The 16,432-nt window shown below is 61.8% G+C and overlaps 1 protein-coding gene across 1 annotated transcript in view; it reads right to left on the minus strand.

The window, feature by feature from the left end:
* The window catches only part of STARD8 (StAR related lipid transfer domain containing 8), a 43,427-nt gene extending 40,858 nt beyond the window's left edge, over window positions 1–2,569 (minus strand). Inside the window, exon 1 of the mRNA XM_035541931.2 lies at window positions 2,277–2,569. The gene's annotated coding sequence lies outside the window, so the exon portion shown is untranslated. The remainder of the gene's footprint in view (window positions 1–2,276) is intronic.
* Between the last annotated feature and the right edge of the window lie 13,863 nt (window positions 2,570–16,432).

Below are 16,432 nucleotides of genomic sequence, written 5' to 3' on the forward strand. Positions count from 1 at the left end.
GAGGGGCGAGGAGAGGCTCTGCCCGCCGGGCCGCAGATGTCCCCGCTGCCACGCGTGCCTCCCCGCGTAGCGCCGCTCGCCTGGCACAGCGCCGCGTGGTGCTGCTCCGGCCGGCTGCGCTCACACGGAGCCATGACCCGCGAGTGCTGCTCCTGCAGACGAGACAAAGCCACCCCCAAGACACCGAGCCTTCGCCCAGCACCGCAGCCTCCCTGAGAGCACCCCGAGCCTCAGCACCGGAGCAGAGCGCTGCCGGCAGCCTCCCTGCGCTGCCCCCTGCCCAAACGGGTCCGGCACCCCCGGTCAGGCTCAGCACGCTCCCTTCCTGTCAGGGTCTCTTCTCCCACTGCTTCCATCAGAGCAGAGATGCTGCAGGCTGAATTTTGTGTTCGCTCTTCCACATCCTTTGCACAAAGCCTCAGAGTGCCACTGCTGCCGCAGGACCTGCACACACACACTGTGGCACGGGAGGTTCCGGCAGGAGCACAGCATCTCCCCTCGGCCTTTGGGGCCCGCACGCTACCACAAGATGCCTTTTACACCCAGAATGACCACGTTCCCCGCTGCGCCCATGAGACAAGCCCCAGGTGAGCGCGCCCACCTCGCCGTCGTGGAGGAGCCGCCCCGAGCCCCGCACGGAGCGCACCGAGGCCGGACCCCTGCGCCAGGAGGCGTTCGCTCCCCGCGGCGGCAGCCCCGCGGCCGACACGCTGCCTGTGTTCGGAGGGTTCTGCTCCCACAGACGTCTGAATGCAACAGCCCGTCCGCGGCCACGCAAAGTGCACATGCCAGCCTGCACACCTCTGTTCCGGGCAAATTGTTACCAGGTCTTCACGGAATACACAGCTTAAGGAGGGAGATCCTGCTCTCCTCTCCCCGGGGGGCGATTTGCACGTCACGCAGCGACCCCGGTACACCCCCAGGCAAAGGGCAGCCTTCTTTTCCCCTGCTCGACTCAAACTGACTTTGAGAACTTTCAAATCTTTTTGAAATTAGTACAGAAATCAAAGGGAAGTACTGAAGTGCCCTTAGGCACAACCATATTTTGTTCTCTTACGAAGCTAACTTGCTGGCAGCCCGCCCCACGCATACGCTTCGCGTTGGACATTTGAGGCAATGCAGACAAGGAATGCTCAACAGAAGCACGATTAGATTTATTCAGTTGGGCTTTTATTAGAAAAGCATTTCTCAAAGGAAGTGCACGTACACGAAGTGAGCGTGTGCACCTTCTCAGAAGCTACACTTTACACCTGCTTTGCTCTGGGATTTGATGTTGTGTCACATTAGGAAACTAGTGATGAACTTTTGGTATAAGGATCTGATCTATTTTTTCCCTACACAAATGGAGGAAGACAGAGGGGTTTTGAAACAAGCCCTTGCTCCTTGCACAGCTCACCATGCAAGAGGCAGACCCGAACATAAAGCTGCGCAGAGCAGCGAGGAGCTGCTGCGCCTGCTCCAGCAACACTTCTACGTTTCTTACCTGCATTGCAGTTGAAATGCAAACAGAAGAAAGCACGTTCATTGATAAGGATTCAAGCGTGCGCACGGCAAAGAATGCAACCTGCTGCCAATAACATCACAATATGTTCTCCGACGGCCCGCGACTGTACAGGGACCTCTAAAGGCAAAGGTCTCTCCCCACTCCCGCCCTGCGCACCAAGGAGCCGTTCTAAAACACAAATCACAAAATCAAACAGAAGCTGATGTTTGCTTTAGCCACAAACAAATAACCTCTGCAAAACCAGCCCGACACCTCGGCAGAGAGCTTTGACAGATCAGCGTCAGCTCGCGACCCGATAAGCTACGCACGGCAAGCTGATCCGTGCCCAGCAGCCGCAACGACCTCCCGAAGGACGAACCGGCTGCAAAGCCGTGCCCGCGGCTCGGGGAGCCCGAGCCGGGCGCTTGACCCCCGCCGCGTTAGGGTGCGGGGCCCGATCCCGACGTGAGCGCGGAGCTCCCGCGAGCTCCCCGGCTCCGCAGATCGCACCGCACCGCACCGCGGGGCTCCTTCGGCGGCCGCTTCGGTGCAACCTGCGCCGGTCCCCGCTGGGGGGGGAAGAGGGGCCCCGCGGACACCGCCCGGTGCCCGGCAGGGCCCGGTGCCACCCGCGGCTCCCCCCCCGGGCGCCCCGAGGCACCGCCGGGACCGCGCCTGGGGCAGCTCCGCGCCGCGGGGCCGCGCACAGCCCCCGGGGCGCGCTCTCGGGGCGCCCCTCGCTCCGACCCCCCTCCCCCCCGCGGGAGCGCGCACCGCCGGGTCCCCCGTTTACCTCCGGGCTCCGCTGCGCCCCCGTCGAGCGGGCGTCCTGCAGACGGACAGCGGGACGGAGGGACGGACGGAGGGACGGAGGGACGGACGGAGGGACGGACGGACGGACGGAGGGACGGAGGGACGGACGGACGGACGGAGGGACGGACGGAGGGACGGACGGACGGACGGACGGACGGACGGCGGGACGGGCGGGCAGGGGGAACGGCAGCGGGTCCCGGCCCGGCCCCGCTCCGGGCGGGCTGATGCGAGCCGGGGCCGTGGCTCCGGCCCTCGTCGGGGCGAGCGGCCGCGGGCAGCGCCGGCTGCGGGCCAGGAGCGCGGCCCGGCGGGGGCAGCGCCGCGGAGCCCCGGCCCCCGGCAGCCGGGGCCAATCGCCACGGGGGGGCGGCCCCGGGCCCCCCTCCCCTCCCCTCCCCTCCGCTCCCGGCCCGTCCCCTCCCCGGCCCGCGGGGTCCCCTCCCCAGGCGCGTCCCCTGCACAGTGCCCGGCTGGGCGCCAACCCGCGCCCGGCCCCCCCCGCCCATCAAACCCAACGGGAGGCAAATCGGGGGGGCACAAGCCGCAGCGAGATGCTGAGGAGCGGGGAAGCTGCTCTCGTGGGACCTGCATCCCCCAAAGCCCCCCCACATCGCAGGGGTCCTCCTTGCTCGGTGCTCGCTGCTCTGGCAGGCCGGGGCGAGGCTCGGCGGCCCTGCAGAAGATGCTCCCACACGTCTCGGCCTGCCTTCGGATCCCAGAGCCACGGCCTGTGGGACGGGACCGGCTGAGAACCGTTCGCGAGAGGGTGGAGAATAAAATGGGGGAGAGAGTCTGGAATACAGGGGCTAAGAGGAAAGAAAATATATACATATTTAAGGTAGACCTGAAGGATACATTTGTTTGTGGGAAATGTAAGGCAAGAGGGCAGGAGGCACCTCGCTACGGAGGGGCAGGGGGTGGCTCAGGGTGCCAGGAACCCAGCCGAGCCCCGACCCCCGCCGCAGCCCCCCCGGGCAGCTCTCTGCTTACTGTCTCCATCAGCAGAGCCCTGCTCCCCCGGCTCCTGGGCAGGGCCATGCGAAGGGGACAGCGGCGGGCAGCCAGCGCTGCTCGGGCTCCGGCTGTCCCAGAGGCTGCGTCTGCCCCGGGGGGGCTGCAGAGGGTGAGCAGAACTCCTGGAGCGCCGTGCGGCACAGCCCCGGGGGCAGACGGCGGAGCCAGCATCCCAGGGGACAGGCGGGGCGGCTGCTTTGTTCGCCCACCGACCTGGGGAGGCTGCACGGGCCGGAACGGGGCACGGCCGGGTGAGGGGAGGGCTCGCAGCACCTTACGTGGGTTGAAGCCGGGCGCCAGCACCAGGGCGGCCCCAGGGGGAAACACGGGCAGGCAGTGGAAAAAGTGGCTCAGAGGAGGATTTCAAGCATTTTCCACTCGTTTCCTCACGCAAACCGGGAAGGGGGAGAGGCGTGGGGGCAGCGAGGCAGGAAGGCTCCCAGAGGCGATGAGCTATAAACGGGCAGTGACGGGGACAGCACCCAGCCGGCGACGGGGACAGCACCCAGCCGGCGACCGACACGGACCCCGCAGGCACACACTCGCCCCGCACGCACCGGGGCCAGCCGGCGGCCGCACGACCCGGGCGAAGGCTGGGAGGAGCAGAAAACGTGCACGCTGCAGGCTCCCCCCGCGCCGGCCGATGAATGGGCTGCATTCACGCCCGGCGATATTAATAGTTCCCAGCCTACGGCCGAGGAATGGCAGGGAGCCCACGGGCTCGCCTCCGGGCCGCCCCGCCGCCTGCACAAGGCGCCCGGTATGCACGTGTGCTCGCGGGGTGCCCAGCACAGGGGTGAGCGCTGCCTCCGGCCGGCTCGCAGCCCTGCAGGGAGAGGGGGAGCAGCGCGCAGCCCTCCTGGGCAGGGCCGGGAGGAACCCGGGGAGAGCAGGGATCACACCGAGTGGGATCCGGGAGGACAAGGGGAGAGGAGCTTAGGGTGGTCCAAAGGGCGTCACTGAGAAGGGACAGGAAAAGATCCAACAACAGCCCTTTGAAGCTGGCTGAACAGAGGAAAAGCCGGCCGGGAGGGTCAGCGGGCCGCGGGGCTGTGCCCTCCTCCCAGCAGAGGCCGGGAGCCCGGTGTGCGGGACACCCGAACCGGGAAAAGCTCTGGTAAGAGGCTCGAAGCAATGACCTCTGCCCCGCCCTCACAGGGGACCTGAAACGGGACCTGAGGAGCGCTGTGATCTCTCCCGGCACAACCCCCCACACCAGTAAGCTGCTGGGACTGGGAGCAGGGCTCGGCGGCTGAGCGAAGCCCTCCTGGCCTGCACACACGCAGCGAAAGCCGGGTTAAATCCTGTGGGCAGCAGCAGGCACGTGCAGCCCAGCCCAGCCCAGCCCCAGACCTGAGGTGAGGGCATTTTCGGGTAACCAGCTGATGCTGCCCGCGCTGCAGCCTGGCTTCTGATGTCCGTGCTGCCTCCCCTCCTGGCAGAGCTCAAAGTCCTCCCCTGCTCTGGGCTGGGTCCAGCAGGAGAATTGGCCGGGCCACACCGCAGCTAAAGCTAGATCGTTCTGAAGGACGGGTTACACTGAGATGCTCACTGAACACCTAGATGGCACTGAGGCGTTTTCAAATCCCCTAAAAAAGACCGATTATTTGGCATTTGTCCCTTGGGTCTGCATCTGCGCATGCCCAGGTTCCAACAGAGCACGTCTGGCTGTGAGCAGCGCACGGACACCCGCAGCCCCGTGCCCCCAGATGGGCTCCAGCCACCTCTGGGACTTCTTCACAGCCCCACCAGAGGCCCAGGAACAGCCGACGTGAGCTTATGAAAGCAAAGGCATCCTCAGCGCCCTCGTTCCTGTACTACAGCACCTGATCACATCACGTCAGACCTGCAAACCTTTGCATTATCAGGCAATTTCTGTTTTCCTTGCTGCCCCACAGAGGGTTAGAGACAGAACCAGGTGTTTGCTGACAATAGGTAGAACATCTTCCACAAGGGATCGCGAAGCATCCTCAAAGACTAACAGCGCACATGGCTCCCCCCTGCCCCCGGACACAGACCTCTGCCGTGCCCCCGGCAGCACCCGGAGCCCCCGTCCCACACCCGCCAGCCCCCTCGGTGCTCCCCCCCGGGCAGGCAGCCCAGCAAAGGGCACCCTCTCCCGGGCAAGGCGCACAACGGCCCGACCAGATGAAAACACCCTGGAAAAATCGAAACAAGCAAAGGCGGTAAATAAATAAATAAATAGATAGACAGATCGAATCCATGGGAAATGCATCTCCGCCCTGCGTGGCCACCCACCACGAGCAGAAAACCCACGCACCCACAACAAGCACATCCTGGCCAGCCCCGAGCCGTCATTGTCTGGTTCTCTTTTTCCGACGACCAAAGTAAACAGGGGGGCAGGGAGAGAAGTAAAAATTCTCTTTCAGGTGTATAAATAAAAAACGGCCACAGAAATGAGCAAACCAGGAGTGAGTGTCCTGGGGAAAACTTATTCACAAGCATGTGCTCGGGGGACTCTTGCTCTGCTAACGCAACTATTGTTCATGTTTCATAATTTTCCACCACCGCGGATGGAAAACAGGAGAACCCTGTGACATTTTCGCATGAGCTAGCTTCATCTGGGCTGAAACACGTGTCAGTGCCGGGCCCAGCCTGCACTTGCCACCCGCTCTCGCTCCCGCCCAGCAGAGCCCTATTTATTTCTGTCTGGCCACCCGGCCGCACAACAGTTGCTCGCTTTTTTTAATCCACGGCTGTCAAAGCTGTCATCTCCACCGCTGCCGTTGCAGCCCGTCGCATTTCGGTGTGTCCCCAGCAAATCTGGGCCCCAGACGCCACACGAGGATCCCTGGGCACGGCTGCAGGTGGCCAAGCCGCACGTGGCCCCGCGCTGGGAACGTTACCGGGGCAGAACAGATGGCTTTGTTTCCTCAGAGAGCACGCAGATAGCGGCGGGTAGCCATCATGCAGGTTACCGAGGTGTTACTCACAAAGAAAGGGCAACGGGCCGATCTGGCAGCAGGCACCCTGCTCGGGAGCGAAGCTAACGGCGGACACAAAATGGCAGCTGGAGTCGGTGCCGCCAGCTGCACGGGCACAGCAGGCAGCGCCCCGCCAGGGCCGAATTCCCCGGCTTCCAGGGGAGGAGGGCGAGAGGGAGAAAGAGAGAAACTCAGAGACATAAGCACAACAGCATCATTCATAGGCGCTGATTTCATAAAACAAGGATCCTGTGTCTGGCCCAGAGCTCAAGGCAATTAAAACAGCAGCCACAGATCTCAAAGAAACAGCAGGAATTTATCTGAGGAATCCGGATTATGTGGCCACTGCCGGAGCAGAGCAGAAAGCCCCCAGCTCCGGGAAGGTAAACAAGCTAGCGAGGAGAAGCGGCAACCAGCTCAATCACCCCGACTGTTCCTGCCTCGCCCACCGTGCCAGGGCCTCCTCCCCGGAACGAGGGGGGACTGCAGCTGCGGTTAGCAGGGGCTGGTCCTTGCTACGTGCACACGGGACCACCGAGGGGCGGGAAGAACCAGGGCCTCCCGGTCCCCACACAGCCGCCGGAGGAGGCAGGGACTGGTTTGCAGCCAGGTGCCAGCACAGATGCTAACCACTGCGGCTTCGGTACAGGGCTGGGGGAAGAATGCCCAGAATGGTTTATTGTTCCAGAGAGAATGATGGTGGTTTGCAAGTCTCAGAAAGTGGTTTTCCATTCCAGCCCAGCCTCGGGAAGCACACGCTGGGCTTACCAAGACACTGAAAGCAGCCAAGGTGCTGATTAAACTCACCCAAGTCTTACTGGCCCCGGGAGCAACGGGGGCTGGGGGCAGCACTTCCAGGCTGTGCTCGCAGCTCTCCTGCAGGTCCCCAGAGAGGCTCCCGCACCCCCTGCTCCCCGGCCCACCGGGCTGACACCCCTGGCTGCAGCACCACGCCAGGAGCCACGGCACAGCCAACTGCACCAGCGGGACCTGAATGGGGCCGCGAGGTGCCCGTGTCCCTGGCAGGGAGGTGGCCACGGTGGGCTGGCAGCTCGTGGCCCTCTACATCTCCCTCTGAGACAGCCACGGCACTGGAAACAGCTGAAATGAAGGGCGCTTTTGCCAGAATACACTGGATCTTATCAACCAATGTTCTCGCCAAGCATTAATGAACTCTCCTCCACTAGGTTCGTAACAGCTTAACTCTTCGGAAAACTCCATTTCCTCCCTCACCTGTGACAATCTAAGCTGACCTTACCGCCTCTGAGGAATTACTCCCGTCCATCAGCAGTACTTTGGACCATTCCCAAAGAGACCATTTAGCAGCAGAAGGCACGAGTCTCTGGCACAAGTTGGCAGGTTCAAGATCTGGTTCTTCACTGAGCATTGGAGCAGACTGAGAAACTAAATCACAGTTCCTCTTTCACATAACTCAAAATAAATTGCTTTCAAGATTGTTATCCTCAGGCTGTTATCACAATCATCTTTAAAAGCCACATCAAACCAGTCTCAGCACTGAAGTTGGAAAAGAAGAATTCCTCAAACATTTTTAACAGTCTCAATACAAAGGCCGATAAAAGTATCATTACAAGGCTATCGAATACAAAACAATCCCCCTTTTTTATGAAAAGTACGGGGTTCCTTCTTTTGGAGGGTTGGTGGGAGGGAGGGGAGTTTAAAACCATTTTTTTTCACGAAGAACTTCTATATGTGACGAGCTATGTTTTCCCCCAAGCATCACGTTTCAAACTGGTAATGCCCTTGGGGCCGGGGAGGGAAAGGCCTCACTTCTGGTCCCTGCTGCAGGGATGCAGCCTGCAGGCCACCAGTCCGTCCCACAGCACGGGCCAGAACCACACGCCAGCAGCGCCAGGACCACAGCCGGGCGCACAGACCCGCTCGGAGTGACACGGGCACCGACCACCCGAGTGACACAGGTGCTGACCACCGAGCACCGCGCGCTTTGCACTGAGCAGGGCACACGGACGGTGCTGCCCCCACACGGTGTCGGACCTGTCCTCAGGCACAGCACCGGCCACCCGATGAGGTACCATCGGCACAGAAACGCGCTCCCCCCACGCCGAAGCAGGAGGGTGGCCCCCACCGGGCGAGCACCCTGCGCCAGGCAGCACGAGCCCGGCGCGGGGAGCCCTGGGCCGGCGCTTACAGCGGCGGAGAATCAGCACCACAGACTGGGCATCAGGTGAAGCATTCGGGAAGGAGCAGTGGGTACAGAGAAGGAGCAGGATTATTTTCCACGGGATGCAGAGCAACTGCCGGGGCAGGGCTTTCACAGGGCTCATAAAGACCTGACGGGGAGGGGTCCGGGGGGGGCACAAGCCCACAGGCCCCGGACTCGAGCCACAGCACTGCAGCAGTTTGCCACCAACCAGGGCGATCTGTGCTGCTCTCGGCTGCCCCTCGGGAGGGATGCTCACCCTTACAGTTGGACTGGAGACACCAGCTGGGGACCCCCGGCTCCTCACCCACCACGTGGCAGGTGGGCTCGGAGTGCAGCCACCCGCACACCCACACACCTCCACCACCCGCACACCTCCGTTCCCAGCATTTCTGTTCCCCTCCGGTGCTTTCAGCACCAGAGTGACTGGGGCTGCAGCAGCGTTCAGACATCCCCCTCTCGTGCTCCGAGCACACAGAAGCAGCCCCTACCACCCACAGCGGGGCTGGCTACGAAAGCAGCGTTAGCACTTGCAACGTACGCAGCGAGGCCAAAGGCTCTGCCTTACACAAACGCCCTCACAAGCCATCACAAACACCTCAAGCCCCACCAGCACTGCCGTTTCCCTGCAGACATCAGCAGCCGTGACCTGTCCCGCTCGCACAGCCCTCAGCCTGCTCAGGCGCAGCAACGAGCAGAGCCCCCGGGCCAGGACGTCACCGAGTTCACACTATTTTAGACCAAAAGCGCGGCAAGGCCCCAGGACCCCTCAGCACGTGCTTCCAGGCCACGCTCTGCCCTTCGCCCCCCACCCACGACTCTCAGCCCCCACCTCCCCCCGGGACACCCCCACCGACCGGGGGCCCTGCCCGGTGCCCGGTGCCCGGTGCCGGGGGGAGCACCGAGCACTCGCCTCCCGCCCCCAGGCCGGTCCCTCCTTCCCGGCACCGCGACGGGAAGGGAGGGAGGGGAGCGCCGGGGGAGCACCGGGGAAGCCGCAGCGGTGCTGGGGGGACCCGCCCGTGCCCCTCGCCCCCCGGCCCGGCCCGGCCCGGCCCTCACCTGCTGGCCGCAGCCCGGAGCCCGACGGCTGCGCCCCGCTCCCGGCCCCGCTCCGGGTCCCGGTCCCGGCCCCACGGCTGCCCCCGGGCGGAACGGGCGGGCGGCGGCTCCTCCCCCGCCGGGGATGCCCGGGGCCGGGCGGGGCCACGCACGATCGCGGCCGCCCCCGGGCCGGCCGGGGCCCTGCACCCGGCCCCCGGCCCCGGCCCCCGGCCCCGACCCCGGGGCTGCCCCCGCCCGCAGGCATCGCCCGTTCCCCGCCCGCCTGGGGCCGCAGCGCCCATCGGGGTGCCTGGGGACGCCCTAACGCGCTCCCTGCCTCCTCTCCCCCGAGGGCAGAGCGCTGAGGACGTCTCAGGCGGGACCCCGATCCTCTTCATTGAGAAGGGATTAGCACGAGCAGACCGGCCTGCAAACACCTCACACCTCCGTTTTGCATCTGACCTGTCACGCTTTGAAAAGCGTGAACCACGCGAATGTTACAAAGCACCCGCAAAGGTCCCGTTTGCACGGCCCAGGGCCTCCTTCACTCACAGCAAAGCTCTCTCCAGAAGTGCTAACGGACTGTTCCAGGCACGGGAAACCTTCCCTTTCTTTGCATTTTTAGGTGGCTTACGTGTAAAGCTCTTACCAGAGAAAAAACACCGCACAGCCAAACCTTTCTTCCAGTTTCCAATGTACGTTCCCATTTTAATTTCAGGGAAGTAACCACGCACAAAACTTCCCTCTCGATCCTTTTGGTCTCATGCAGACTACTCAGATGCTGCAGACACAAATGTACTTTCTTGCCTGCAATTTCTTTCCAGCATGTCTCAATCGCTCCTTGCTGCCCCAGGAGGAACTTGACCACGCTGGGCCCAAGGCAGCCTCGCCTCCGCAGCCAGGGCCCTTCCCCAGCTCGCTCCCTGTGCCCTGACCGCTCCCTGCCTTCCCAGCACAGGAGCAGTCCTCCCTCTAGCAGCTCTTCCCTTCTGCCCTTCAGAGAAAATCACCCAGTTCTTGATAGGATCCTGCTGCTCAGAGGGGGGAATCTGCATTTTGTTAGCTACAGGAAACGGAAAAACTTCCAGACCCTGAAATGGAAGCCCCCGAAGGACCGAGGGATGCGATGGGGGATGGGAGTCTCAGCTTACTGCAGCAGTCGCTGCTTTTTGGAGTTTCACAGCATTTTATAGGCAGAAGGGGAACAAGGGCAAGAAATGGCTTGATCTCACAGGCCGGAGGTGCCTCTCGCTTCTGACAAATAGTTTCCTCGTGATCATTTATTGGAAAAAGTGAACTGTGGCCAAGTTGATTTTGATTTTCTTTTAAAGCGCTTTTTCTCACTTTCTGTCTCACACTGTTTCTCAGGAACAGTGCCTGCGGCACGTGGCGTCAGCGGGCTGCCCTTCAGCCTGGAAAGGAGAGGGTGGGTCGGAAAGGCAACGGTTTATTCAGCAGTGTTTGCTTTTTAGCCTAGAGAGCAAAAAGGTGACAGGAGAACAAACTGAGAGCGTTTCACATTGCTGTAGGTCAAGATAAAAACACGAGCCCTTTGCACGCCCATATCAGCTCCGTGGTGGCTGCTGTTGGTTAACCAGGGCTGTAGGTGCACGCACGTCGCCAGCAGCCCACGGGAGCTGCCTCTGGCACGGCCAGCGCTGTGCGGGACGGCTCCTGCAGGGCAGCAGCAGCAGGAGGCCACTGCTCCTGGGGAGCCGCTTGGTGGGGCAGGGGCACCGAGGGGCAGTGCCTAGGACAGCACTGAAACACGAGTCATTGAGACAGCATAAATTGGCACCTACCGCTAAATATACGGGTATCGATCCCCAGTGGACAGTCAGCAGGACACGACAGAGGTTGCAAACCTCGGCTGCGCCCAGAGGCCTAATTACGAAGGCTGCAGCACCAACCCACCTTCTCGGAGAAATTAAAGCAATATGGACAAACATATCAGAGAGCTCAGCGGTGCAAAAATAACCTCGAGTTCACAAGGAGGCCAAAGAGGAAATGCTGGAGATTGCATCTCCAGCCAGAGCTCGAGAAAAGAGCTGATGGAAAGAAGCATAAACTATTTGTTTTCGCTCGCACTGCCCTGGCAGGGTGATTTTTGGTGTATACATTCTCATTTAGGAAGTAGCTCTCTACTTTCCAAGATATTAGAACAGATCACAAAGCATCTCATGCTACCAAGGGGAGGACTGACCCTGGCAAGAGGAGAGCGCCCAGGAACGAGGCCACGGAGGCTGCAGGGGACGGAGCACAAGAAGGGCAAGGAGCAGCCCCCTTCCCCACCAAGACGACCGAACACCCCCAGCGCAGCCGTCAGAGCGCTGAGCCAGGCAGCACCGCGAGGGCTGGCAGGATGCGGCCCCGTGCAGGCTCCCTGGGGCGGGTTGGAAGCTGCTTTCTGAGCGGGGCCAGCACTTCAGTGCGGCTCCACAGCCCAGCCCAGGGCTGACCCTGCGGGCAGGCAGGGACGGGAAGGGGAAACGAAGACTGCCTCTCATCACATGGCATGCCAAATCCTCCAGTAATCACATTCAGTTCAGTTTTTCTACTTCCTACCTCTTCATTTGTAACCCAGACTCAGTGCCACATCTCCCACCACGGAGCAGGCGGTGATTTCTAAGAGTTTCACAAGCTCCTGGAACGGGTCGCCGCGGCCAGCCCGGGCGTCCTGTCCCACCCTGGCGCTGCTCCGCGCACTCGCCGCAGCTGCCACCCTCCTGTCACGCAGGCATCCCTCTCCTCCCGCCTGCCGACTCCAGCGATGGCAAAAAGCCAGGTCCCAGCCTCCCCCTCCGCCCCCAAAATCCAGCACCGCTGGGGACAGGGCACAAGGTGACCTGCGCGCAGGAGGGACGCGCACCCCAGGCACCAGAGCTGCAGACTGGAGCGAGGAGGAGGAGGAGGAGGAGGAGGAGGGCGATGCTGCCCCGTGCCCCCACCACATGTGGGCACCAGTCGGGTGAGAAACAACAGCGTCACACCTGAAGCTACAAATCAGCAGAACCCACTCAAGATTTTTTGTGTAAAGCAAGCTTGGGTAGAAAAAGAATAACTCAGCTGTGACAACACATCAACAACAGCTAAATTTAGCAGCGTATTTTTGGAGATCCAGATGCTGTGCAAATACAACCTTATTATTTCACAAAGGGGCAAAAGTTCAGCAGAATCCCTAGTGCTTCTTTTCCCTGTTATTTCACAATGCCCAGTGGAAGAAGCCCTCTTTGGAAATATTGTAACGTCATCATTGCCTGATACAATTCTTAAAGGTATTTAAGGAAGCTGCCAGCTCAGTCCTCTTCTCCCAGCAGTCAGATTGAGGCCGCTGCTTAATGACATCTGCAGAGCGTGCTCCCAGACCCGCTTGTGGGGACGTCTGATGCTGCTATCAACAGGAATTTATTCAGAAGACACAATTTTAGCGTGCGTGGCTCGTGCGCAAGCCTTTCCTTTCTGCTTCGTGCAGAACAATGCGTGGAAAGTTTAGCTAAATGTCAGAAAGGAAGCGGGGAGCTAGGACAGCAACGAAAAGCCGGGCCCTGAATGGGACTTGTGCGACGGGACGGGCTCGGTGCCGAGCAGCAGCGTGGTGCCTCGCAGCGGGGCAGGCCCCCTGGGGCAGAGCACCCTGCAGGCACACCCAGCCAGGGCAGCGAGCGCCGCCGCAGCCTGCACCGGCTCCTCGGGCCGGGCCGGGGGCGCAGGGCTGGGAGCGTTGTGAAACTCAAGGCAGCGCGTAGCTGAGTCTTACCGGGAAAGACTCGGATTTCATAGGTCGTTTTAGCCAAGGGAAAAAATACATCCTCTAAACATCCTTCCCAAACGAGTCTTAGCCACGATGTGATCTGGCGGAGTCTTCCCTGCCCCTTCCCTCGCACGGGGCTCTCTAACCCCATTAACAAGCTCCTGACATTCACGCTGCTAATCTCTCCCCTGAACGGGAAGGGAGACCACCCAGGCTCACCTCCGGAGCTCCTTCACAAAGCACCTTTTGTTGCCCAGGGCTTTCCTGTGCGCCGGGGCTCTTGCAGGAGCCGGGCGCAGAGCTCACCTAACCCTTCGGCGGACGCAAAGCCGGGGCCGGGTCACTGCCCCCTGGTTCAGAGAAGCACCGCGGGGATCCCCCGGCGCATTCTGCAGGCGCCGCATTTCCCGTTGTGTGCTGGCACGGCTCGGCTCAGCAGCACAGCCTGCGCCGCTCCTCCCCTGCCCCGGCTGCCGGTCACTGCTGGCACCCACCGCCCGAGGCACCCACCGCCCGAGGCACCCACCGCCCGAGGCACCCACCGCCCGTGGGACCTGACGGGAGCCCCGTGCACGCACGAGAGGAGCCGATGTGCCCGGCATGCTCCAGGGTGCTTCTATTTGCAGAGCTGCTGGAAGCTAGCGACCACGAGCTGACTGTACAACGACCACAAGCTGACCGTAGGGCCCGGCCAGGCTCAGGTCTCGAGCTGTCTCTGAGCAAAGAGCCTCTTTGTGACCAGGTCCCGAAGCTGTGAAGCCCAGCACCTCTGCCTATCTCGCCTGCTCACCCCAGAGCTGGGACTCACTTGACAAGGGGCTGCTTGTGCAGGGCTAACCAGGGGACACGGTGAGGCCCGGGGCAGCCCCTCACGCCCCGCAGGGCAGTGGCACTTTGCAGGCAGCACCAGCACCGTGGTCACCAGCAGCTCTAGCCTGGCGCTCTTCTGCGAGCAAGCAGCCTGGGACCCCCAAAGCCCTGCCCAGCACACGGCAGCTCCAACCCTGCCGGGCTCCTAATGAGCGTATCTGCAGAGCAAGGAGCTGTTCACAACAAGGAGAAGAGGAACCGAAAAGGACACAGCCAGGAGCAGCTCTGCCAGCAGCTCACCGTGGCGGCACAGCTGCTCGGGGCGCGAACGCGGGCAAGGACTGACTCGGCCCCGCAGAGCTTCTCCCCCGCACAAAGGCAGGGATTTCACACCGCTGCTGGTGGTTATTGCAACTCCACGGCCAAGCCACGTCTCCAGCCTGGGGAGAGTGGTGGAGTGGGGCAGAGGAGGGACTGGGCACGTCCCGGCACAGTGGGGCTCCCGCGTGCACGGCTCAGGGCTTGGTGGGCACCCAGGCTGGCCCTGCCTCACACTGGTTGCCTGTGCTGCTCGCATGAAACATAACGGTTTGGGGGAAAATCACACTGCTGGCAGAAGGAACCAGGAGCCCCAGCAGAGGCTGGTCCTTTCTTTTCTTCTCATGACCCCTGCCCAACCCACAAGGAGAGCATTCGTGCCCAGAAAAATATTGTCTCAGCTTACCTGCATCTTTCTTATCTTCTAGCAGTGTGAAACACTGTGAAAAGAAAGAAAAAAACATAAATCACTTTGTTATCTTTGTAACTCTCATATTTTTAGATTCCTACAGTTTGTGTTCTTCGTGCAGTCCAGCTCGGTCCCCAGCAAGATTGCCAGGAATGGGGCAGGTGGACAGCCGAGGGCCATCAGATCCGCGTCAAGGGATCAAAACGGGGATTAGGAGGACACCGGCTGTCCCCACGCATGCAGACCATGGTGCTCTGTGCCACAGTGCTGCAGGCGGTGCCCCCGAGCTGCCCGCACAGCACACACCACACACTGAGCATCGCGCCCGGCTCTGCTGCTGCTCTGCCCCCACAGCCCCTGCACAGCCCTCTGGCCACAGGGCTCTGCTCCTCCTCCTCCTCCTCCTCCTCCTCCTCCTCCTCCTCCTCCTCCTCCTCCTCCTCCTCCCTGGGGGTTCGAGGCCCGGAGGCTGGAGCAGGCAGAGCTGAAGGACGTGTTCTCTGCAGGCAGTCCCCTTCGGCCACCCCTCGCTACGTGTCCCAGCCCTTCCTCTCTCCAGCTCGGGCTCTGGTTGCTCACACCGGCGGCCCTCATGTGTGGACACACATCCTAAGGGCTTTGGGTGAAAAGGATCACCACGGTGCACGCAGCACAAGTGCTTCTCCAAGACAAATTTCAGAAGAATGCCAGCCTCACCCACGAGGGCTCAGCGAGCAGCTGTTGCAGGAATCAGCTGCGTCAGGGTCTTTCTCCAGAAGCAGAACGGAGTGGGAAGGGACCGCCATCCCACGGGAGGAGCCTGCAGCAGCTCCGCTGAAGAACAGCTCTGGTAGAGGCATGAGAAACAGCTGGAGCAGAGGAAGAGAGAACCCAGGACATCTGGCCCCTGCCCCAGGGTGAATTCATGCAGGAGCCTTTTTCCCTTTAAGCCACCACATGGGAATTTCGGCAGAGATTGCAGCCCAGCAAACCCTAACCCTGGAGTCCGAGGCCCTGAACGAGAGCACTCGCTCTCTCTCAGGGGCCCTTCTCCTTCCCACATCCAACCTTAGTTTCACCATGTGTCCTGCACTTTCCACACTGAAGGAAAAAGCCATTGCAAGTCAGTGGGACTTGAGCAGCCTGTGAAGTAAGCTGCTGGGCCTCAGCCCCCGTGCCGGTGGGTCTTTGGGCACTGGACAGAAAAAGCAGCACAGGGTCGATGCCTGCACTGGAGCTGGGGCAGGCTCTGGGAAAGCCCCAGCAGGGCAGCCCTGGGCTCCAGCAGAGGAGGCACTGGGTGTGGGTCCCCCAAATGCGCCCCAAATGTGCCCTCGGTACCCTCGTGGCTGTGTGACTGGGAGGGGAGATGCCCACGCTTTAATTGCATTAGGAGGCTCTGGGCACAGAGTACAACAGTGTCTGCAGGTGTGGGGAGCCAACAACAAAGAAAAAATTAGCTAAAAGCAGGGGTCTCCGCACTGCCCACAAGGGAGCACGAAGCACAGGGCCCCCTCCCCAGGTCGGGTGAGCTGGGGCCGCACGCACGGTGGGGATCAGCCCAGGAACGCGGCGCTGTGCTGAGCCGCGCTTTCCCACAGCCCCCCCGGGACCCCGCTTCCTGCCGGGGCTGGGGGCAATGCGGGGCGATGCTTAACCCCAGCTGGTGCAGGGGCTGGAGCTGGGG

This window comes from Cygnus atratus, chromosome 13 (assembly GCF_013377495.2).
Source record: "Cygnus atratus isolate AKBS03 ecotype Queensland, Australia chromosome 13, CAtr_DNAZoo_HiC_assembly, whole genome shotgun sequence".
NCBI classification, from domain to species: Eukaryota; Metazoa; Chordata; class Aves; order Anseriformes; family Anatidae; genus Cygnus; species Cygnus atratus.